Below are 26486 nucleotides of genomic sequence, written 5' to 3'. Positions count from 1 at the left end.
ATATATATATACATAGATATGTATATGTATTTATGCATGCCTATATCTATATAACTATTTATGTTTTGTCCTTTCATCCTATACAGTTTGTCACTGTTCCCTCTGAGTGTAGTTCTTCTAGCTGCTTAGGTGATAGCAACAGTTTTTAAGAGTTGCCAATGACCTCTTTTCTTATAGGGATACACATCATTTTAACTTATTGAGTCTCTTAAAAATTTTGTTGTTGTTGTTGTTTTTGTTTTTCCCCTCTTTTTTAATTACCTTTTGATGATTCTCTTGAGTTCTGTGGTTGGACTTCAAATTTTCTGTTCAGGTCTGGTCTTTTATTTATGAATGCTTGGAACTCTTCTGTTGTGTTAAATGACCATACTTTCCCCTGCAAGAATATAGTCAGTTTTGATGGGTATTTTATTCTTGGCTGTAGGCCTAGTTCCCTTGCTTTCTGGAATATCATATTCCATGCCTTTCGGTCCTTCAGTGTGGATGCAGACAGATCCTGTGTTATCCTCACTGTGTTTCCATGGTATCTGAATGGCTTCTTCTTGGCAGCTTGTAATACCTGTTCTTTCATCTGATTGTTTTTTAATTTGGCTATAACATTTCTTGGTGTTGTCCATTGGGGATTAAATACAGGGAGTGATTTGTGGATTCTTTCAATCTCTACTTTCCCCTCTTGTTCTAGGATCTCGGGACAGTTTTCCTGGATAATATCCTCTAGTATTATGAACGGGCTTTTTCTTTTGTCGTGGTCTTCTGGTAGTCCAATTATTCTTAAGTTGTCTCTTCTTGAATGATTTTCTAAATCGTCTGTTTTGTGAATGAGATGCTTCACATTTTCCTCAACTTTTTCATTCTCTTTGTTTTGTTTTATAGTGTCCTGCTGCCTTGTGAGGTCACTTGATTCTAGTTGTTTTACTCTGGTTCTTAAAGATTGGATTTCATCTCTGGCTTTTTGGTTGTCTTTTTCCTTCTGGTCTGATTTTCTTTGAAGATCATCTTTCATCCTCTTTACCTCGTCTTTCATCTCCTTTGCCTCATCTTTCATCTCCTTTGCCTCATTTTCCAGCTGGATGATTTTGGCTTTCAGGACACTATTTTCTTGTTTTAGTTCAAGTGCCTCTGTTTCCAGATGACTTATCTTAATTTTTAAGTTCTTTTCCCAATTGTCTTCAGCCTCTCTTAGTTGTGTTTTGAGTTCTTCCACAGCCTGTATCCAATTCGCTGGGATTTCTGGTTTATCGTTTGCTGATCTCTACCCCTCTGTTCCATTTGGTGAGTAGTAGCTGTCTATTGTAGTTTCTTTCTTCTGTTTCTGTTGTTTGTTCAAATTCACCCCTTCTTTCCTATCCGTATTTGTCTGTGCTCTTTTTCCTCTCATTTTTTTTTGTTTCTTTTGGGGGACTTCTATCAGTCTCCCCTCTTGGAGCTTTAACAGAGGATCTCTTGGTGTAATCTCTGGGGGATGGTTGTTGGGGGTTTGAGCTTTTCTGTCCTCTGGAGGCTTTTGATTGGCTTAAAGTCCAGCAGTCAATGAGGATGGGTGAGGAGCCTGGGCTTTCCTGTGTTCTGGAGACTTTTGATGGGATTGAGTTCAGCTTAGTTGGGCTGGGTTTACTCTGAGTTTTAAACTTCCTGGACGGCTGGAGCAGATATGGAGGATCTCCAAAGCTCTGGCCAGGCTGCCAGGTCTATGCTCCTTCTAGGCTGCCATCTTGACTTTGCCTCTTGGTTTCTGTTTTTTCAGAAAGAAGACCCTGCTCTCTAAGGGGCGAGGGGTCGTGGCTTGCCTTGGCCCAGAAGGCTCCTGATGGGATTAGGTTCACCTGGTTTGGGCCAAATGAGCCCTGATGCAATAAGCCTCCTCCTCCACAGTCTGTGTTGAATGCCTGGAGACTGGCCCGGGTGTTTTCAAGTTAAGCCCTTCACTAGCCCTGAGGTTTTTGTTCTTTCAGAAGCTCTGAGGGCTCCTGATGGGATTAGGTTCAGGTGGTGTGGACCAAATGATCCCAGAGCCAAAAAAAGGAAGAAAAAAAAAAGCAGCAACCTCCTCTTCCACAGTCTGTGTTGAAAGCCCGGAAACTGGCCCAGGTTACTTTCAAGGTAAGCTCTTCGGAGCAACCCCTTTGCCAGCCCTGAGTTTTCTGTTCTTTCAGTAGCTCTGAGAGCTCCTGATGAGATTGGGTTCAGATGGTGCCCTAAAGCTGGGACCTCCCTTGAGACTCAGATGGAAGGACCCAGCCAGGGGGTTACAGGCTTCCCCCTTCTCTCTATGTTTCCCTGCTGTCTGTGTTGGGCACCCCAGAGACTGGCTCAGGTTGCTTTCAAGGTGAGTCCTCAGAGCCCTGAGGTTCCCACTGCTGCCCTGGGCTCAGCACTCTGGTTTGGGGGGGATGGGTCCTGGGACCTTCTTTCTGTCTACCCCTTAGATCCGAGTGATCTAGGGTTCTGGCTTTTGGGGTACGGTACCTTTTGATCCAGGTACAGGAGGAGGTTTCCCCAGGTCTATCCTGTTGTTCAGCTTGAATTTCGGTGGCCTAGGAGCACTCTGTTTGCGATTGGTAAGGAAGGGTTTCTGAGGTCTGAACTTTCGCTGCTTCTACACCGCCATCTTGACCGGAAGTCAGATTAACCCAAGGAAATATTTCTAATCAACATGTATGCACTAAATTGTTTAGCACCCAAATTTCTAATGGAGAAACTAGGAGAATTGAAGGAGGAAATAGATAATAAAACTATACTACTGGGAGACCTGAACCAAACACTATCAAATTTAGATAAATCAAATAAAAAAATAAATGAGAAAGAGGTATAAGATATGAATAAAATCTTAGAAAAATTAGAGTTAATAGATATATGGAGAAAAATAAATAGGGACAAAAAGGAATACACCTTTTCAGCAGCACATGCCACATTCAGAAAGATTGAACATACACTAGGTCATAAAAACATGACATACAAATGCATAAAAGCAGAAATAATAAATGCAATATTTTCAGATCATAAGGCACCAAAAATAATGATCAGTAAGGGTACACAGAGAGCCAAATTAAAAATCAATTGGAAATTAAATAATGTGACACTCCAAAATCGGTTAGAGAACAAATCATAGAAACAATTAATAATTTCATTGAAGAAAATGACAATGGTGAGACATCCTTTCAAACCATATGGGATGTAGCCAAAGCAGTACTCAGAGGAAAATTCATATCCTTGAGTGCCTATATTAACATATTAGGGAGGACAGAGATCACTGAACTGGACATGCAAATCAAAAAAAACTTGAAAGAGAACAAATTAAAAACCCCCAGAAGAAAACCAAATTAGAGATCCTAAAAATTAAGGGAGAAATTAATAAAATTATAAGTGATAGAACTATTGAACTTATAAATAATACTAGAATCTGGTATTTTGAAAAAAACAAACAAAGTAGACAAAGTAACGGTCAATCTAATTAAAAAAAAGGAAAAAAAAGCAAATTAACAGTGTCATAGATGAAAAGGGGGACCTTGTCTCCAATGAAGAGGAAATTAAGGCAATCATTAAAAACTACTTTGCTCAATTATATGGCAATAAATACACCAATCTAGGTGACATGAATGAATATTGACAAAAATATAAATTGCCTAGACTAACAGAAGAAGAAATAGTTTTCTTAAATAATCCCATATCAGAAAAAGAAATCCAACAGGCCATCAAAGAACTGCCTAAGAAAAAATCCCCAGGGCCTGATGAATTCACAAATGAATTCTATCAAACATTTAAAGAACAGCTAATCCCAATACTATACAAACTATTTGACATAATAAGTAAAGAGGGAGTTCTACCAAATTCCTTTTATGACACAAACATGGTACTGATTCCAAAGCCAGGCAAGTCAAAAATGGAGAAAGAAAACTATAGACCAATATCCTTAATGAACATAGATGCAAAAATCTTAAATAGGATGCTAGCAAAAAAGACTCCAGCAGGTAATCAGGAGGGTCATTCACTATGATCAAGTAGGATTTATACCAGGAATGCAAGGATGGTTCAATATTAGGAAAACCATCCACATAATTGACCATATCAACATGCAAACCAACAAAAATTACATGATTATCTCAATAGATGCAGAAAAAGCCTTTGATAAAATAAAACACCCGTTTCTATTAAAAACACTAGAAAGCATAGGAATAGAAGGGTCGTTCCTAAATATAATAAACAGTATATATCTAAAACCATCAGCTAATATCATCTGCAATGGGGATAAACTAGATGCATTCCCAATAAGATCAGGAGTGAAACAAGGATGCCCATTATCACCTCTATTATTTAACATTGTACTAGAAACACTAGCAGTAGCAATTAGAGAAGAAAAAGAAATTGAAGGTATTGAAATTGGCAATGAGGAGACCAAGCAAGCTATCACTCTTTGTGGATTATATGATGATCTACTTAAAAAAATCCTAGAGATTCAACTAAAAAGGTAGTCGAAATAACCAATAACTTTAGCAAAGTAGCAGGATACAAAATAAACCCACATAAGTCATCAGCATTTCTATATATTTCCAACACAGAGCAGAAGCAGGAATTAGAAAGAGAAATCCCATTCAAAATCACCTTAGACAATTTAAAATACTTAGGAATCTATCTCCAGAGACAAACACAGCAACTATATGAACACAACTACAAAACACTTTCCACACAATTAAAACTAGATCTGAGCAATTGGAAAAACATTAACTGCTCATGGGTAGGATGAGCTAACATAATAAAAATGAATATCTGGCCCAAACTTATTTATTTAGTGCCATAACCATTGAACTTCCAAAAAAGTTTTTTACTGAATTAGAAAAAACCATAACAACGTTCATTTGGAAGAACAAAAGTTCAAGGATATGCAGGGAAATAATGAAAAAAAGTGTGAAGGAATCTCAAACTATACTATAAAGCAGTGGTCATCAAATCAATATGGTACTAGCTAACAGACAGAAAGGAGGATCAGTGGAATAGACTTGTAATAAGGGACCCCAGCTTTTGGGACAAAAATTCACTATTTGATAAAAACTGCTGGGAAAATTGAAAGACCGTGTGGGAGAGATTAGGTTTGGGTCAACACCTCTACCCTACACCAAGATAAATGCCTGAACATAAAGAAGGAAACTGAGTAAATTAGGTGAACACAGAATAGTATACGTGTCAGATATTTGGGAATGTAAAGATTTCAAAACCAAGCAAGACTTAGAAAGATTCACAAAATATAAAATAAATAATTTTGACTACATCAAATTAAAAAGTTTCTGTAGAAGTAAAATCAACGTAACCAAAATCAGAAGGGAAATAGCAAACTGGGAAACAATCTTCATAACAAAAACCTCTGACAAAGGTCTAATTACTTAAATTTATAAAGAGGTTAACCAATTGTACAAAAAATCAAGCCATTCCCCAATTGATAAATGGGTAAGGGATATGAATAGGCAATTTTCAGTTAAAGAAATCAAAACCATTAATAAGCCCATGAAAAAATGCTCTAAATCTCTTATAATCAGAGAGATGCAAATCAAAACAACTCTGAGGTACCACCTCACACCTAGCAGATTGGCTAACATGACAGCTATGGAAAGTAATGAATGCTGGAGGGGATTTGGCAAAGTTGGGACATTAATTCATTGCTGGTGGAGTTGTGAATTGATCCAACCAATCTGGAGAGCAATCTGGAACTATGCCTAAAGGGCAATAAAAGAAATCCAGCCCTTTGATCCAGCCATAGCATTGCTGTGTCTGTATTCCAAATAGATAATAAGGAAAAAGAATTGTATAGGAATATTCATAGGTGCGCTGTTTGTGGTGGCAAAAAAAATTGGAAAATGAGGGGATTCCCTTCAATGAGAGAATGGCTGAAGAGATTGTAGTCTCTGTTGGTGATGGAATACTATTGTGCTCAAAAGAATAATAAAGTAGAGGAATTCCATGGGGACTGGAATAACCTCCAGGAAGTGATGCAGAGTGAGAGGAGCAGAACCAGGAAAACATTGTACACAGAGACTGATACACTGTGGTACAATCTAAGGTAATGGACTCCTCAGTTGGTGGTAATGCATCGATCCTGAACATCCCAGATGGCTACAGGAGAAAAAACACTATCCATATCTAGAGGAAAAACTGTGGGAGTAAAAACACTAAAGAAAAACTACTGCTTAATGACATGGGTCGAAGAGTATATGAATGGGGAAATATACTCAAAATGAACATCCTATTACAAATACCAACAACATGTAAAGAAGTTCTGATCAAGAACACATGCGATACTCAGTCAAACTGCATGTCAGCTATGGGAGGGATGGGGGAAGGAGAGGGAGCAGAAGAAAATGATTTTTGTAACCAAGGAAGAATGTTTGTTTGAAATTAAAAATTAAAATAAAAAAAGAAATGCTGATGATTTATGTGGGTTTATTTTGTATCTTGCAACTTTGCTAAAGGTGTTGATCATTCCACCTAGCTTTTAGTTGATTCTTTAGGATTCTTTAAGTAGACCATTGTATCATCTGCAAAGAGTGATAATTTGGTCTACTGTTAAGGGTAAATTTTAGGGTTGAGACTGAATATATTTTTTCGTCATCACCAGGGATTTAAATTCTAAATCCCAATGAAATACTCAGCCAGAATGGAATTTAATGGTGACTTATTTACAATAGAAGGATGACATTAAAAATGAGGGAGAGAGAGAGAGAGAAAGGGAAGGTCTGCTCTGGCTTGGTTTGAGCCAGGGAGAGTTCAGAGACCTCAGCCTAAGTGCCTCCCAGATTAAATCTAGCTCATTTTACAGCCATGAGGCCTCTTCCAAGATGAGGGGCCAAGGAAGTCAGTCTTGAACACTCACCATGTAGACATCTCAGGGAAGCAGTCTGAGGTCCCATGTTCCAGAGCTCCTCCAAATCAAGTACCACCTCCAAAGATCGCAAAAGTCTCTCTCACAGGAAGTGACACAAAATATAAAGGCAGTTATTTACATCACATCCTGTGTCTCACATGTACCAATGGCGGCTTAAACTTGGCTTTGAACAGCCCAGGGAGTCAGTCAGTTGTTTTTGATTTGTCACTATCTAGCACATGTGAGTCATAGACCATTCTCCCCCACAGTTAATCCTTAAGTGTGGGTGTTTACATTCCTGGTTGCTAGAATTCTAAAGACTAAGCAGGGTGGAGTAAATCTAAAATTCACAATCCCCCCTGATGATGATTGGGAGACTAGTTTACCCAATTGATCACTAAATATAATCATATTGTACCTCTAAATCTTCTAACTACAGGTGCATGCAAAATTTCACCTTCTAAGAGGAAACTACAATAGTAAGAGATAAGAAGGGAGTAGAAGAGAGACAGCAAAACCAATATTTTGCTGGGCACATTGACAAAAACCAATTGGGGGCAGTCCCCTTTTGTCATAAGAGTATACATTCAAAATAAATGTTCAATCAACCTTCAGTTCAATCAACCACACCCAAAGTTCATTCTGCATCTTCTTGATGTGGTGTAGGTTTTTCAGGCATCTTTCTGCAAATAGTTCATCCTCTGGATTTTAGGAGTTAGCAACTTCTTTCCTTGAAGATCTTTCTTGAACAAAAAATTTTTAAATCTTGGATTTTATCATAATGCACACTTCATTGCCTACTTAAATCCCTTCAATTTCTTTTTCTTCTCTAATTGCTACTGCTAGCATTTCTAGTACTACAATGTTAAATAATAGAGGTGATCATGAGCATCCATGCTTCACTCCTGATTTATTGGGAAGGCTTCTAACTTATCCCCATTGCAGAAATACTTGCTGATGCTTTTAAATATATACTGTTTGTTATTTGTAGGAAAGGCCCACCTATTCCTATACTTTCTAGTGATTTCAGTAGGAATTAGTGTTGTATTTTGTCAAAGGCTTTTTCTGCATTTATTGAGATAATCAAGTGATTTCTGTTGGTTTGCTTGTGGATATGGTCAATTATGTAGATGGTTTTCCTAAACCATCCTTGCATTCCTGATATAAATCCCATCTGATCATAGTGAATAATCCTCATGATAACTTGCCGGGGTCTTTTTGCTAGTATTCTATTTAAGATTTTGCATCTATGTTCATTAAGGAGATTGGTCTGTAGTTTTCTTTCTCTGTTTTTGATCTAACTGGCTTTCGAATCAGTACCATATTTGTGTCATAAAAGCATTTTGGTAAAACTCCTTCTTTGCTTATTTTTTTCATTGTAAGTCATTTATTTAGTCAATTTAGAACATTATTCCTTGGTACAAGAATCATATTCTTTCCATCTTTTCCATCCCGTAGCTAATGCACAATTCCACGGGGTATTACATATGTCCTTGATCAAACCCTATTTCCATGTTGTTGGTGTATGCACTAGGATGATCATTTAGAGTCTGCATCCCCAATCATATCTGCTCGACCCATGTAATTAAGCAATTGCTTTTCTTCTGTGTTTCTACTCCCACACTCCCACAGTTTTTCCTCTGAATGTGGATAGTGTTCTTTCTTGTAGATCCCTCCATGTTGTTCAGGATCACTGCATTGCCACTAATGGAGAAGAAACATTTGAATGTACCACAGTGTATCAGTCTCTGTGTACAATGTTCTCCTGATTCTACTCCTTTCACTCTGCATCAATTCCTGGAGGTCTAGATAGTTCACATGGAATTCCTCCAGTGTATTATTCCTTTGAGCACAATAGAATCCCATAACCAACATATACCACAATTTGTTCAGCTATTCCCCAATTGAAGGGCATCCCCTCATTTTCCATTTTTTTGCCACCACAAAGAGTGCAGCTATGAATATTTTTGTTCAAGTCTTTTTCCATATTATCTCTTTGGGGTATAAACCCAGCAGTGCTAGGGCTGGATCAAACGGCAGAGAGTCTTTTATCGTCCTTTAGGCATAGTTCCAAATTACCCTCCAGAATGTCTGGATCAATTCCCAACTCCACCAGCAATGCATTAATGTCCTGATTTTGCCACATCCCCTCCAGCATTCATTACTTTCCTTTGCTGTCATGTTAGCCAATCTGCTAGGTGTGAGGTGATACCTCAGAGTTGTTTTGATTTGCATCTCTCTGATTATAAGAGATGTAGAACACTTTTTCATGTACTTATTAATAGTTTTGATTTCTTTATCTGAAAATTGCCTATTCATATCCCTTGCCCATTTATCAATTGGAGAATGGCTTGATTTTTTGTACAATTGATTTAGTTCTTTATAAATTTGAGTAATTAGACCTTTGTCAGAGGTTTTCTTTTTCTGATGTGGGGTTGTTTAGATATTCTATGTCTTCCTCTGTTATTCTAGGCAATTTATATTTTTGTAAATATTCATCCATGTTACCTAGATTGCCATATTTATTGCCATATAATTGGGTATAATAATCTTTAATGATTGCTTTAATTTCCTCTTCATTAGAAGTGAGGTATTCCTTTTCATCTTGGATGCTCTCCATTTGGTTTTCTTCTTTCCTTTTTAAAATTAGATTAACCAGTACTTTGTCTATTTTATTTGCTTTTTTTTTTTCAAAATACCAGCTCCTAGTCTTATTTATTAAATCAAAACTTCTTTGACTTTAAGTATTATTCATTTCTCTTTTGATTTTTAGGATCTCTAATTCAGTCTTCATCTGAAGATTTTTAATTTGTTCACTTTCTAGTTTTTTTTTAATTTGCATGACCAATTCATTGACCTCTGTCCTCTCTAATTTGTTAATATATGAACTCATGGATATGAATTTCCCCCTGAGTAATGCTTTGGCTGTATCCCATAGATTTTGAAAGGATGTCTCATCATTGTCATTTTCTTCTATGAAGTTATTGTTTCTATGATTTGTTCTTTAACCAATTTTGGAGAATCATATTGTTTAATTTCTAATTAATTTTTGATCAGCCTCTCCATGTACCCTTACTAATTATTATTTCTATTGCATTGTTATCTGAGAAGGTTACATTTATTATTTCTGCTCTTTTGCACTTCTTTGCAATGTTTTATGCCCTAATACATTGTCAATTTTTGTGAATGTACCATGTGCTGCTGAAAAGAAGGTGTATTCCTTTTTGTCCCCATTAATTTTTCTCCACATATCTGCTAACTCTAATTTTTCTGAGATTTCATTCACTTCTCTTACCTCTTTCTTATTTATTTATTTTTGGTTTGATTTATCTAGTTTGGATAGAGGAAGGTTCAGGTCTCCCACTAATATAGTTTTTCTATCTATTTCATCCTTGAGCTCCACTAGTTTCTCTTTTAGAAATTTGGATACTATGCCATTTGGTGTGGACATGTTGAGTACTGATATTTCCTCATTGTATATACTGCCTTTTATTAGAATACCTTCCCTATTTCTTTTGACTAGATCATGATTGAGACCCCTGCCTTCTTTTATCAGTTGATTCCCAATATATTTAACTCCATCCTCTTACTTTTACCCTATATGTTGTGATAATTAAAATGTTTTGGGAGCAAGGGAAATATATAACAATTATGACCTCTGAAATATGTTTTCTACTGTGTCTTGGTTTTATATAAATATAAGATGGTTGCCAGGGAATATATTCCCAATTTATGAATATGCCCAAGCCAACTGGGTTTTATAGAGAAATTTAATTTATAATACACTGATTAATCAATAGAAAAAGAGAGAAAGTAAGAAAGGAATAAGAATGAATAAATCAGTCAGTTGGTTTTATCACTCACCCAAGATCTCTCTAGGTAAGGCTTCTCATGCCAACCTCAGGCTCCACCTTCAAAAGAGCCTCCTTTTAAGAAATGTTTCCAGAGAATTCTCCTCCTTCAGAGCCAGCCTTCTCTCCTGGTCCTCCAACAGAGCAAGCTCCTCAGTTCTCCTTCAGAGCCACCTTGCTCAGAGCAAAACCTCCTCCTGACTCCTCCTGAGTTCTCCTTCCACAGCCTCCTTCAAGACCTCTCCAGGAGCTCTCCCTCCAGGACCTCTCTCCTCTCAGACTCCTTCAGAGCAAAACCTCTCAGAGCAAAACCTCCTTGAGCAAAACCTCCTCAGAGCAAAAAACTCTCCTCCTCTCTGTCCTCAGACCCCGCTATCTTTAAGGAAACCATCTAAATTCCCTCCCCTCAATTCTCACATCTACCAATCTCTGTTGATGTCTCCCCTGTGCCAATGGTGACTCTAGTTTAACCCAGGACCACCCAGAGGTCTGTGGCTTTGCACATGTCTGTTGAAGGTCATATTCTCAAATAATTAAATCTTGATCTTTGCTGCAGCCCTTCCTAAATCCTGTTACTCTAAGTAGGGTGGAGATTGTCTTTTCCAAGACCTGGCTCTGTCATTCCAAGTATCTCTATTGTATCAATTCTAAAATCAGTCATGACTCAAAGAACTTCCTGTTCTATGCTTAAGCATAGGTCAAAGCCCTTTCCATTGTTCAGACTTCCTAACTATGTGACCCTAATTGGGGGTGGGTGGGTAGGGAAAGAAACAGAGACAGAAAAAGACAGATGAGAGAGAGAGAGAGAGAGAGAGAGAGAGAGAGGCAGAGACAGAGAGAGAGAGAGAGAGAGAGAGAGAGAGAGAGAGAGAGAGAGAGAGAGAGAGAGAGAGAGAGAGAGAGAGAGAGAGAGAGAGAGCTCCTTGAGGGCAGGGACTGTTCCTCTTATCTTTGCATCCTCAGTTTGTTGAGGATAGCAGCTGACACATAGCACTTGGTAAATGCTCCTTGATAGCATGACAGATCCCAGCTGGTGACCTGGGAATGTCAGTCACTTAACTACTCAGTGCCTCTAAGCAGCTCCCAAAGACTTGAAATGACATAGAAGGCATCGATCTGCATTGGTGGAGGGAGGTTCTCATCTGAAATTCCCCATTCCACTAACATTACATATCTGGCCAAAAAAAGAAAAAAAATAATCTTGCTTTAAATTCTTCTAGGAGAAAAAGCAACCCGAAGGAGGTTTGTAAAGCCCTTTGTCTCGTTTTATCCTCCTCACATCCCTGGGCAGCAGAACTAGACAAACAAAAAATGTATCTCCTGGAGGTCCTGAGGGGGAATTGGTTTGGTTAACAGATAAAGAATATTTTATAATAATCCTATCAGAATTCTAGAGCTAGGAGGAAACATAAAGATCTTTTAATCCAAAGGGGCATTTTCCAAGGCTCTCTCTTTTCAAAGGTGAGATCTGAGTCCTAAAATAGTGAATTGATTTAAGTTAAGCTCAGGATCACCAAAAGGGCAGCTAGCTTGCCCCATAGTGCACAAAGCCCTGGACATGGTGTCAGAAAGGTTCATCTTCCTGCATTTAAATCCAGTCTAAGGCAATTACTGACTGTGTGACCTTGGGCAAATCACTTCACCCTATTTGCCTCAGTTTCCATGTCTGTCAAATGAGCTGGAGAAGGAAATGGCAAAACACCAAAATGGGGCCACAAAGAGACACAATTGATGATGAATGAACAACAACCACTGAACAGAATCAGACATATATTTAAGGTGGCTAGGTTACACAGTGGTTAGAGCAATGAGTGGGCTTCGAATCAGGGAGACTCATCTTCATGAGTTCAAATCTGACCTCTGACATGTATAGACACTGTGTATTGGTTCTAAGGCAGAAGAGTAGTAAGGGTGGGGGTTAGGTGACTTGCCCAGGGTCACAAACAGAGGTCTGTTTCCTTTGCACATGTCTGTTGAAGGTCATATTCTCAAATAATTAAATCTTAATCTTTGCTGCAGCCCTTCCTAAATCCTGTTACTCTGAGTAGGGTAGAGATTGTATGTTCCAAGACCTGGTTCTGTCATTCCAAGTATCTCTATTGTATCAATTCTAAAATCAATCATGACTCAAAGAACTTCCTGTTCTATGCTTAAGCATAGGTCAAAACCCTTTTCATTGTTTAGCAAAAGGTTTCTGTCCTAAAGTAGTCTTAAATAGGGAGGAGAAGGATCCTCCCATGCCAAGGGATTTCACATTCCAATAGAGTTCTTACTATCAGTTGGAAATTTTTTCCAAGTATGAAATTTCCCAATGGTGAGATTTCCAACATTCATAAGTCTAAGAAATTTTAAGGTTTACAGTGTGTCTACCTTCTTCATGTGTGTTAGGGTTTTGGTTTCTAACCCACTCTGCTATTCACTTGCGTTTTATGGGTGAGTTCATTCCACTCACATTCAGAGTCATGATTACCAACTGTATATTTCCAAGGATTTTGATTTCTACTCCTAGTCCTGCCTTTTTTCAGTCCCCTAGGAGCATTTAGTTTGTAATCAGTAAGGAAGGGTTTTCGGAGGTCTGAACTTTTGCTGCCTCTATGCCACAATCTTGACTCCCTAGCTGTTTGTTTATTTTTTAATAGTCCTTCTTTGCTTATTTTGTCAAACAGTTTGTATAGTTTTGAGATTAGTTGTTCTTTAAATAGTTGATAGAATTCATTTGTGAATCCATCTGGCCCTGGGGAATTTTTCTTAGGGAGTTCCTTGATGATGACTTGTTCAATTTATTTTTCTGAGATAAAATTGTTTAAGGAATCAATTTCCTCTTTTGTTAATCTAGGCAATTCATGTTTTTATCAATATTCATCCATTTCACCTAGATTGCCACATTTATTACTGTATAGTTTGGCAAAATAGTTCTTAATGATTACCTTAATTTTCTCTTCATTAGAGGTGAGGTCATACTGTTAATTTGATTTTTTCTTTCCTTTTTTAAATTAGATGAATTCGTGCTTTATTCATTTTATTTGTTTTTTCAATGTACCAGCTCCTAGTCTCATTTATTAGTTCAATAGTTCTTTTACTTTCAATTTTATTAATTCCTCATTTGATTTTAAGAATTCCAATTTAGTTTTTATCTGGGGATTTTTAATTTGTTCCCTTTCTAGTTTTTTAATTTGCATGCCCAATTCATTGACCTCTTCCTTCTCTGATTTTTTGATATATGCATGATGGGATGTACTTTTTCCAATGAGTACTGCTTTAACTACTTCCCATAGATTTTGATATGTAGTTTCCTCATTGTCATTCTCTTCAATGAAGTCATTAATTGTTTCTATGATTCATTCTTTGACCACCCAATTTTTGAGAATCAAATTATTTAGTTTCCAATTAATTTTTGATTTGCCTCTCCATGTACCCTAACTAATTATAATTTTATTGCATTATGGTCTGAAAACATTGCATTTATTATTTCTGCTTTTTTGTATTTGTTTGCAATGTTTTTCGGTCCTAGTACTTGGTCAATCTTTCTGAATGTACTATATGATGCTGAAAAGAAGATATATTCCTTTTTGTTCTATTTCTTTTTCTCCATATATCTATTTACTCTTTTTTCTAAGACTTCATTCATATCTTTTACCTCTTTCTTATTTATTTTTAGTTTGATTTATCTAAATCTGATAGAGGAAGGTTCAAGTCTCCAACTAGTATAGTTTTACTATCTATTTGTTCCTTAAGCTCTAGTAGTTTCACCTTTAAAATTATAGATTTAGTGCCATTTGGAGCATACACATTGAGTACTGATATTTCCTCATTGTCTATACTGCCTTTTACCAGGATGTAATTACTTTCCCTATCTCTTTTATTCAGATCTATATTTACTTTGACTTTGTCAAATATCATGATTGTGACTCCTGCATTCTTTTTCTCAGTTGAAGTACAATAAATTTTGCTCCAGCCTCTTAATTTTATCATATGTATCTACTTGCCTTGTGTATTCCTTGTAGACAATATATGGTAGGATTTTATTTTCTAATCCACTCTCTTATTTGTTTACATTTTAAGGGTGAGTTTATTCCATTCCCATTCAGAGTTATGATTCCCCACCTGTGTATTCCCCATCATTTTGATTTCCTCTTTTCGTCCTGTTCTTTCTTCTTTCACTATTTCCTTCTACAGCTGTTGTAATTTGGGGGGACCCACACTCCTTAGATGGAGAAATAAGGATTGAAGACAATGAGGAAAGGGATGATGAAATAGCTTCCTCACTACTTCCTCTCAGAGTTCCTTGATTACTTGAGGGAGACAAAAATGGATATCTCCCCTAAGCATGCCCCTTGATGGCCATGCCAGCCCTCAAGGGCAGCAGGGAAGTCTCCTCTACAAGGAGACCTCAATTCAGATATACACTGCTTTGGGGCACTCACAAGCCTCCCCCTCATGTCTTCTTGAAAACTGACAAGATGGAGTCTGCCAATGGGCTTACTCTCTAGTTGTAAATAAATGAGATTGAATTCACTATCTGACTGATTATTTGATTTAATTGTTGATTGGGGCAAAGGATAAAGGTTAGAGGGAATGTAGGTCACCCTAAATCTTTTCTAAATAAAACTATTTACTGAAGTACAAGGTTTTCTCATAGCCAGGAGAGGGGAGAGAGTGCTGCTCACCAATTTGAGTTCAGTATCTCAATAGTTCATGCAATGAAAGCCTTAAGAAAAATAAGTTTTCTTGACAGGACCCAGCAATGTTTTAAATAGGAACCCGTGGTGTTAAAATTTCTGTCAGTGTCAGAAATCTCCCCAGGTGTCTTTGAAAATGGCCCACAGAAACAGTTCCTCCTTCCAGTCCCTTGTGTGTGTCAGCACCAAAGACTCTGCTCCTCAGGAGAATTTTTCAGAAGTCCTTGTTCAGTTTCCAACTGTCATTTCTGCCTCAATCTCTATAGACCTCTCCCAGTGTTTTTTCCTACTCCCATTTTTAATCAGTCCCCCCTATTCCTCACCCTGATTTTTCTTTCCTTCCCATTCCTCCCTTCTTATTTCCGTTCTTATTTTTCTTTAAGGTCTATTAAATGCCCCCTCACCTTACCTTTCCTTCTCCTTTAATGCTCCCTGCCTCACTCCCCACCTTGGTTTTCCCTCTCAATTTCCCTGTAGGGTAAGATAGAATTCTTTACCCTAATAGACCTGGCTGCTCTTTGGTCTCAGAACTAATTCCACTGGGAATAAGGTTTAAGTATTACTTATTACCACTCTCTTCCTTTCCTTCTTATAATAGTATTCTCCCTCCAACCCCCCCCCCATGTGCCCCTTTATGTGGTATTATTTGTCCTGTTTTTCTTCTTCCTTCAAGTTTCTCTTGCTTCCATCTTCTATTCCATCCCTTTTTTTACATATCATCTTAAACAACTTAGTACCCCAACCTCTACCTATGAATAATCCTTCTATTCACTCTGATAATGAAAACAATTTTTGAGTTACAGATATCATTTCCCCTTATAGAAATATAATCAATTTCACCTTACTGTTGATGGGTAGATGATTCTTGGTTGTAGACCCAATTCTCTTGCCTTCCTGAATATCATATTCCAAGTCTTGTGGGTGGTCCTTTAGTATGGAATCCTGACTAGGACTCCTTGATATCTGAATTGTCTCTTTCTGGCTGCTTCCAATATTTTCTCCTTGGCTTGGAAACTTTTGAACTTGGCAATTACATTCCTAGGGGTTATCTTTTGAGGACTAAATGTAGAGGATGATCTATGGACTCTTTCAATGTCTATTTTGTCCTTTTATTCAAGAATAATTCTTGGATAATTTCTTGTAATATTATATCAATGCTTTTATTTTTCCCCAGACTTTTGGGTAGACCAGTGATTCTCAAATTTTCTCTCCTAGATGTGTTTTTTAGGTTAGTTGTCTTTTCAATGAGATATTTCATGTTTCCTTCTTTTTTGTCATTCTTTTGTCTTTGCTTAATTTTTGGTATCTTCTGAGATCATTGGCTTCTACTTGCCCAATTCCAGTCTTTAAAGACTAGTTTTTTAGCTATGATCTTTTGATTTTACTTTTTGCTTTGGTCTATCCTGCTTTTCATGACTCCCAGCAAGTCAGTTCTGGTATCCAATTTGCTTATTACTTCATTTGATTTCTGTGCTTCTTTTTCCATGTGGGAAATTTTGCCTTTTAAACTGTTATTTTCTTTTTTAATTATTTACATTTCTTTCCCCCACTTTTCTTCCCATTTTCTTCCATCTTTCTTACTTGCTTCTTGAACTCCTTTTTGAGTTCCTCAAGAGCTTGTGACCAGTTTCCATTTTGGGGGGAAAGTTTGGATTTATATTCTTGCTTGCCACTCTCTGCTGTTGCTTCTGTATTTTGCTTTTTTCCATAGAAATTATCCAGGGTCAAAGCTTTTTCTGTTGCAGCTTATTTGTTTTGGTACTTGTGGATTGTGGTTCCTTCCTGTTGGTAGATATTACTGTCTTAGATTCTGAGGAAGGCTACCTCAGATTCAAGGGCCTCTGTGGACCAAATTCACTAAAATCAGAGTTTAAATGAGCTTCCACTAATGTTTTGGTCTTTAAGTCAAAACAAGAGTTTAGTTCCTGATAATTACTTTCTATCTGTGCCAGTTGTTGCTTTGATAGGCATGCAACTTTTATTGCCTGCTACCAGAACCAGTACCACTAGGCATGTGAACTTCTCTTGGTTTTCAGATTATGGCTTCATCTGAAGTCCTTGGATATCTCTTAATTGTGAGTGGACTCTACAATGTTCTTTTAGTTAACAAATCTATTTAAAAAACCTGAAGCCGAATATAGAAAGGCTGAGCCAAGATAGCATAATACAAGAATAAGTCAAGCCAAACTCTACCAACATTATCCTCCAAACAACTTCAAAATATCATGCTAATTCCAGAGTAGCATAGCAAACAAAAGGTCTGACAACTTTGGAGGTTGGAAGGAATGGTTTTTGGTACTGGGCCAGGGTGCTGTTTCGGAGCACAGGATGGAAGTAATATCAATTGGGGACCTTGGAAATGGTAATGGCAGCAGCAACAGTATCAGGAACTCTTACTGCTCTGAGATAGTAAGGAGATTAACATATGGTCAGAAAGACATATAGAGGATACCTGTTTTAGCACAGTGTAGTACTAAGCCCCATATGAAAACTCTTTTGCACATTATCCAGTTCTGAGTTGCACTTATAGTCTCAAAAAATTCAAAAAAATTCCTTGGGCACAGTCCCAGGGCAGAGAAAAGAATAAAAACACCTTATGTTGCAAGTGAGAAAGGGCCCTTCCTGGGTATGGACCAGAATAAGACTAGGAGAGGAGTGACCATAGTCCTCCTTGGATCACAAAACTTGGAAGCATCAAAAACTTACTGAGCCATAGAACTAGATATTCTAGGGAAGCAAGGCAGAAAAGCCTAAAGATTGGGACAGTGACACCCCACCAGTACTACCCCTCACCAAGTAAGAGTAGAGCCTAACTTTAAAATGAAGTTCAAAATCAAGAAACAGGCTAAGAAATAAGCCAACAACAACAAAAAGAACCCAACCATAAAGAGAAACTATGGTGACAGGGAAGCTCAAGATGCAAACTCACAAGACAACAACATGGGAACATCCATAAGCAAAGCTTCAAAGAAAAATGCAAATTGGACACAAACCAATAGGAATTCATGGAATGAATAAAAAAAAGAACAATAAATTATTTTAAAAGTCAAGTAAGTGGGGGCAGCTGGGTGGCTCAGTGGATTTAGAGCCAGGCCTAGAGATGGGAGGTCTTGGTTCAAATCTGGCCTCAGATACTTCCCAGCTGTGTGACCCTGGGCAAGTCACTTGACCCCCATTGCCTAGCCCTTACCACTCTTCTGCCTTGGAACCAATACACAGTATTGATTCCAAGAAGGAAGGTAAGGGTTTAAAAAAAAGTCAAGTGTGGTAGAGGACAAACTGGGAAAATAAATGTGAGCAAGGCAAGAAAATTATGTACAAAGAATTAACAGTTCCTTAAAAGAGGCACAAAAATACTGAAGAAAATACCTTCTTAAAAAACAGAATTGGCCAGACGGAAAAAGACATATGAGACCTCATTGAAGAAAAAAATAATCTTTTAAAAAATTAGAATTGGGAAAGTGGAAGCTAATGATTCTATGTGCTATCAAGCAACAATAAAATAGAGTTAAAGGATGAAAAAATAGAAGAAAATTTGAAGTATCTTAATTTAAAAACAAATAATCTGGAAAACAAATCAAAGAGAAATAATTTAAATTTTTTTGTACTACTTGAAAGTCATGATCCAAAAAAGAGCCTACACATCATAATTCAAGAAATTATCTATTCAATTTCTACTTTTTTGTTATCACAAATGGAACTGTAATAAATATTTTTGAACAAATAGGTCCTTTCTCCTTTTTTAAAAATTTCTTTGGGACACAGATATAGTAATGGTCTTGAGGGACCAAAGGATATACACAGTTTTAGAGTCCTTTGAGTATAGTTTCAAGTTGTATAGCCATTTTTTTGTGGTGGCAAAGAATTGGAAATTGAGGAGATACCCTCCCCCATTTAGGGAATGATGGAACAAATGGTGGTATATAATTGTGATGGAATACCATTGTGTTATAAGAAATGATGAGCCGGATGGTTTCAGAAAAAAACTGGGAAAACTTCTAGGAACATAGCAAAGTGAGCAGGAGCAGAACACCATCCAAAGTAACTGTAGTATCATATGATGATGGACTGTGAATAATTTATCCACTTTGGTCAAGACAACAGGCCAAGGCAGTTCCAAAAGACTCATGAAGAAAAATGCTCTCCATTTCCAGAGAAAGAGAACTAATAAACTCTGAGTGGACTGAAGCATATTTTTTCACCTAAAAGCACACAAGCACAAGCAAGAGGCTTTTAAAGACTACTTTAGAAAAACAGCCATCTTCAGGCATAGGACCAACAATAATACTGTGGTGACGGTTGGGAGAGAAAGTTTCATTTTTTCCCCTTGTCCTTATTGAGTTACCTGTCTTGTTACCTTAAGAGCCTTGTCTATGTGGCCTCTCATTTCCAGTAAGTGATAACTCAAGATATTTAGAGCAAATAGAGTCATAGTAGTTAGTACCTTCAGTTTCAATATAATGTCTTGTTGCAATTAAACTTTCTGGACTAGGGGCTGGGTCTCTCTGTGTGATCTCACCCTAGAATATGATGAATGTTCTTTATACCTCCTAATTTTTACTTCTGAAGCCTATTTTCCCAGGAACCACAAAATGGCTCTGAGGTATTAGATTCCCAGGTTTTACAACTTCCATCTTCTTCTGTGTGAAGATGGGATTGACTCTCCCCTTGTCTACTTTTAAATTTAAGCAATGAAAAGCAATGACACCCCTACTTAACCATAAGTAGGGGAGGTTCACAAACCACTTACTAAAGTGAGATAGACCTCCATTAGTGACTGACTGCACCCTGGGCAGTGTTAAGAAAATTTAAAGACTGCAGTTGGTCCCCATAAAGTGAAGGAAGGGACAGGAAGTGATGTAAAAAAGGGGACTATAAAAGATGATGAACTTCCTGTCCAAGAAGTGGACTTTGGTCTTCAGCCTGAATCTTCAGCATAAAGGACCCAGGACTGGTGACTTGAACTGCTTCTTATAAGACTGCTTTTGGATCTTCTCCCTTTGGACTTCAGATTGGGTGAGTGAAAATGAGCCAGGCACCAGAGCAAATATTTAGTGTGTTAGGTTAGATATCTTCTTTACCCTCATTTTACATTTCCCTACTTTTACTCTTTCTCTCTTTTTGTAAATAAAGCTGCTAAAAAGACATTTTGACTTGAGCTATATTAATTTTTAAAATTGGCAACCACATTCTCATATTTATTCCAGCCATAAATTTAATCCTTACATCTGTTTTTCCACATAGACAACTGATCAGTGAAAACAGCAGAGAGATAAAACTAAGCTCAGAGGGAAAAACCATTTGTGTCTTTTTTCCAGCCTAGACACATTCTTGCATTTTACCTATAGCCTCAAAAGGCCTTGAGCTCACTTTTATACTTTGGGTCAAAGAGCCAAAGATAAAATGTGGAAAAGACCCCCAAATGATCAAATGTTTTGATTTCCCTACCAAAAAGCAAGAGACTTGAATGGAATATTGCAACTTTACCCAAAACCTAATCATAAAGACTAAAAATTTGTTCTTTCTAGAGGATGTTCCATAAACCTGGGAGAAGAGAGACTGAAAGGGAATAATCATTTAGAGATTAGAGATTTAAGAGTAAGATTCTCTCATCTACTAGCAGTTCAGGAGTTTGAGAGTTCAGGGAATTTGAAAATCTGGAATATAGGGATGAGTAGAACAGGATAAAAAAATTTCATGTGCTATTTGGTGAGAGGTAAAGTTTAATACTTTGGAACTCTGGTGGGCAGAGTTCACACATGGTGGATATATAGTTTGGTAATGGTCAAGCTGTGACATTCCAACTTTATTTCCTCACTTCATCACCTACCCTTCATCAAGGGTGAAAGTACCCCTTTTTTCTCAGGACCCAGGGATTACTTAACTATAATAGGAGAAGGCAGAAGTTGAGATAGAGCCATATTTCCTGGAGGGCATTCCCCAATGATACCTCTTCTCCCCTAAGAATGATTTAGAGATGAAAAAAAAATGCTAAAGCAAGGGATTTAATACTTAAATTCACAATTGTATATTTTACTATCAAATAATAGAAAATATAAGGCATCACAATGAAATTTCTAAACATCACCGCAACTGGGAAACTACAATTCAAGTAAGTCCTGCAATAGAAATTTATTTTACACTAAACAGAAAGAGAGGCTTCACTTTGAAATGCTTTGGTCCTAAATTTATAAATACTATATATACTGTGTGCTCTACTATATAACACTATATGCTAAATTATAGTATATATACACACATGCATATACATGTATAAATCATGTGTATATACACATACATATAGAGATACTCAATTCAATACTTCTAAAATATGCACTATGTGCAAGGCATTGTGCTAAATTCTTGGGTTACAAAGGGAAAAAATAGGAATAGTCCCTACCTTCAAGGAAATCTATTATCATTTATAAAAGTAAATGATATATACTGGTAGCCATTATTCTGCTGATGCTATATTTTGCTTAAATTCCTATGTTTTGGCCACAACCATTGTAAACCTTAAAATTTCTTAGACTTATAAATGTTGGAAATTTCACCATTGGGAAATTCCATACTTAGAAAATTTCATACTGATAGTGGGAACTCTATTGGAATGTGAACCCCATTGGCAAGGGAGGTTCCTCCTCCTCCCTTCTTAAGATTACTTTAGGACAGAAACCTTTTGCTGACAATGGAAAGGGCTGCAGCATAGATCAAAATTTAATTATTCCAATCTCCACCCTACTCAGGGTAACAGGATTTAGGAAGGGCTGCAGCAAAGGATCAAGATTTAATTATTTGAGAATATGACCTTCAACAGACATGTGCAAAGCCACAGACCTCTGGGCGGTCCTGGGTTAAGGTAGAGCCACCATTGGCACAGGGAAGACATGGACAGTGATTGGTAGATGTGAGAACTGAGGGGAGGGAACTTGGATGGTTTCCTTAAAGATAGTGGGGTCTGAGGACAGGGGGTGGGTGGGGAGGTGGTTGGAGAGTTTTTGCTCTGAGAGGTGGTGCTCTGAGAAGCTTGCTCGGAAGGAAGCTGGAGGTGGAGGCCCCTGAGACTGTTTCTCCATTTTGGTCACATGAGTGATAGGGACTGATCTCTTTTCTTTGCCTCAGCTATCTAAGGGCTTGGGCCTTTTTGCCCAGCCTAAACAGAAGGGGTATTTAAGCCCTATTCCCTTCTCTCCCCTTTCTCTCTCCCTCTCTCTAATACCTTTCTTCCTCCTGTTTGTAATTAAACTCCATAAAAGGTTGACTGCTGACTTGAGTTTTCATTTAGGAATTACATAGCTGAATTCCTTGGCAACCTTAAATTAATATATATCAGTCTTTTAAAGTGATTTCCTTCCCACACCACTGACACTTACATCCTAAGAATGTCCCATGCAGATTTTGAGAAATGCATTGTGTCAAAATTTTAGGAATTCTAGAGAGCTGTACTTTAGGAAATAAATATCTTGCCATTTATCCTCTTACCTCTCATGACAGTGAAGTAGGTACTTCCTCACCTGTCTTACAGATTTTCATAGTAACTGAGGCAGTGTTATACCATGGAAAGAGTGTTGGATTTGGAGAGAGTCTAGGTCCATTCCTAACTCTGTCACTTCCTCTATGTAATCTCAGATGAGGCATGTTTCTGTACCTCCAAGAGACCACAAGTTACTTATTTTTTCTTTCTCTATGGGTCTAGATCACTTGTAGGCAAGGCCATATAGCTAGCAAGTACAACCAAGCATCCCCAGTTCCTGGCCCATGTAAGCCAAAATCTAATTTGTTGCCAAGTTTTATCAAATAATTGCCTCATTATCCCATATTTCAGTGACATTTCCAAAAGTTTTCTTCTCTTCTTAGATCCCAACCAAATGATTTAGCCTTATATTTTAATTAGAAGATGGAAGCTGTATGATTATAGTTCCCTTAATTCTCTTTCTCCAGTCTTAAAACTTCTCAGTACCATCACCTATGCCTTTCTTCTTTCTGTTGACCAGTGAAGAGGCAATCCAACAACTTGATATGATTAATCTCTCTTCCTCTGCCCTGCTTCCTTCAGAACCTTACTTCAACAATCAATAATCAACATTTATTAATGACTTACTGTGTTCAAAGTAATATGTTATGATTGGAAATAAAGAGGCAAAAATGAAAAAGTGCCACCCCCATCCATGAAGTAGTTTATACTTCTAGAATCTCCTCCATATCATCTCTGACAAAGTCAACAAACATGCCTTCTTAATTCTTTTATTTTCCCAGGATAAATATTCCCATATACGATGGGCCCCAGTTCTCTCAGTCTCCTGACCATCTTCCTCTGCATGTGCCACATGCCTTTCCTAAAATATGTTGCTCACAAAAGGGTACATGATCTTATGGCAAAATATGAAAGAATAGGCACCTGTCACAGTCTGGACACAATACTAGTTCTTTTTTTCAGACAGTTTGAATAATCCTGGATCTCATTGATGCAGCTCTATAATGTGCTGACTTAAAGTAGAGGGTATGCTATATATAACCTATAAATCAGAGCATCTTGAGACTCCCATCAACAATGGAAAATCTTTTTTTTTTTCCCCATGGGGACCTTGTACATGGCATCTTCCATAATACTAGTGAACATGTCACCTTGTTTTATGCCTTTCTTCATACCAATAATTAAGCCATAGAGTCTTAATGACAAAGGTATCTTTACACTTATGCCCTGAAAAAAATCTTTACTTTCTGCCTTCGTATCAATTCTATGACAGAAGAGTGGTAAGAGCTAGGCAACTGGGGGTGAGATGGGAAGAGGAGTAAATGATTTGCCCAGAGACCCACAATTAGGAAATATCTAATGTCAGATTGAACTCAGGTCCTCCTGACTCCAGTCTGGTGCTCTATCTACTCTGCTACCAGGCTGCTCAAAAATCTGATATAACTTTAACGTACATATGTGAGATTTTTGATTTGAGAATCTCTAGAGTTCTGTTTTGTTTTACCAAGCCAAATTTCTTAATAATCAATAAACAGTAAGCAAAACGGACTGTTATTTTCTCCATACCTTTTAATTAATTCTGTGATTGTAGTGATCTGACTCACTGGGCAGGTAGCTGGCACAGTGGATAGAGCATCAAGCCTGAAGTCAGGAAAACATCTTCCTGAGTTCAAATCTGGCCATAGATTCTTACTGTGTGACCCTCGGAAAAATTCTGTTTGTCTCAGTTTCCTCATTTATGAAATGAATTGGATAAGGAAATGGCAGACTACTCCATTCTTTTCCAGGAAAACTTCAAACCGGGTCATGAAGAGTCAGTCTTCTAAACAAGTGATCTGAATATAGCTGCAGGAATACAAGACAAACGTCAACAATTCTACCTGGCTCCCTCATTTGCTAAAAGAAACTAGAGGGTGATCCATATAATATTAGAGTTAGCTTTCAGGGATATGTTAGCCATCAAGCATAATTGTACTCTCTTGGACTTAAATATCATGTGGGCCTGAGGCAATTAGTGCTGAAGGGGGAAGCAAAGTAGTTCAAAAGAGAAATTTGATCTAAATTTGATTTGCTTTCACTTTCGGTGTTGCAGGGAGTCTGATTCCTGAAAGATTTGTCAACTGATGACAATGCTGGATTTTTGTTTTTCCCCTGAGTGAATCATTAGATTATACAATAAAAGAATCTGACAGTATACATCCACATTCCTATATCACATAATTTGTGGTGAAACAATTTGGTATACATAAAATGATTCTGACTTTGAAGTTAGGAAGTATAGGTCCTATTCTTCCCTTGTACCTGAATTAGCTGTGGGAACTTAGAAACCTTTCCTGGAACAATTTCTCCATCTGTATAATCAGTAAAATAGATGAATATTATCTCTAGGAGTCTTTTTAGTTTGAAAATTCTCTGAGTTATATATATATATATATATATATATGATAATTGCGATATTAAATGAAAAATGTTACAAATTCTAGATTCTTCCAAATAAGTTGATGTAAATTAAGAAAAAAATGATGTTTATCATGTATATTTTTTAAAAATTCACTGTAGTATTATTGTCTTTTTTGTAGGATGGAAAGACCTAAACAACAGGAGAAAGGTAAAAAAAAGTATTATTCATTAGCCTTCTCATTTTTTCCCTCACAAATTCTTCTGTTTTTCCATCAAACTTAAAGGAAGGCAATAGTCATCCTGATCAAGCCTTTAAAAATGTCCTGAATTATACCTTGCCACAGTCATTTACTTGTGGAGGGAGATCAATTTTTTTCTTAATCAAAGAAGGTAAATATGTGAAGACTTAAAAACCAGTTAAATTTTATTTTTTCCCCAAGTTTTGGAAATTTTTATTTAATTAATTAATTAATTTTGAATATTTTTCCATGGTTACAAGATTCATGTTCTTTTCCTCTCCTCACCACAGCTCCCTCCCTTACACACAATTCCACTGGGTTTTACATGTGACATTGACCAAGACCTATTTCCATATAATTGATATTTGTACTAGGGTGATCATATAGAGTCTTTATCCCCAATCATATCCTCATCAACCCATGTGATCAAGCAGTTGTTTTTCTTCTGTGTTTCTCTTCCCATAGTTCTTCCTCTGAATGTTGATAGCGTTCTTTCTCATAAGTCTCTCATAATTGTCCAAGCATTGCATTGTTGCTAGTAAATAAGTCCATTACATTCAATTGTACCACAGTGTATCAGTCTCTGTGTATAATGTTCTCCTGGTTCTGCTCCTTTCCCTCTGCATCAGTTCCTGGAGGTCCTTCCAGTTCACATGGAATTCCTCCAGTTTATTATTCCTTTGAGCACAATAGTATTCCATCACCAACATATACTACAATTTGTTCAGTCATTCCCCAATCGGAGGGCATCCCCTCATTTCCCAATAAAAACCAGTTAAATTTTAAAAGCAATAATATTAAGGAGAAGCAGCTTCTTTATTTCTTACTAAAATCAAAGTGTAATGGTCATGTAAAAACTAAGATTTAAAAAGAAATTGGAGAGGTTTAATTGAATTCAAAATATCTCTTCGAACTGCTTGCCAAGAAGAATAACTAGGAAAATACACTTTGGTGAACCAAAGAACTCAGTGATGATTGTAATCTCTCCTATGC

At 37.2% G+C, this 26486-nt stretch overlaps 1 protein-coding gene across 1 annotated transcript in view; it reads left to right on the top strand.

Moving 5' to 3' along the window:
- The window catches only part of CCDC7 (coiled-coil domain containing 7), a 291747-nt gene that overhangs the window by 263241 nt on the left and 2020 nt on the right, over positions 1-26486 (top strand). The window contains exon 17 of the mRNA XM_007504770.3: positions 25434-25462. The gene's annotated coding sequence lies outside the window, so the exon portion shown is untranslated. The remainder of the gene's footprint in view (positions 1-25433; positions 25463-26486) is intronic.

This window comes from Monodelphis domestica, chromosome 5 (genome assembly GCF_027887165.1).
Source record: "Monodelphis domestica isolate mMonDom1 chromosome 5, mMonDom1.pri, whole genome shotgun sequence".
Lineage (NCBI taxonomy): Eukaryota > Metazoa > Chordata > Mammalia > Didelphimorphia > Didelphidae > Monodelphis > Monodelphis domestica.
This window is presented reverse-complemented; position numbering and strand designations above follow the sequence as displayed.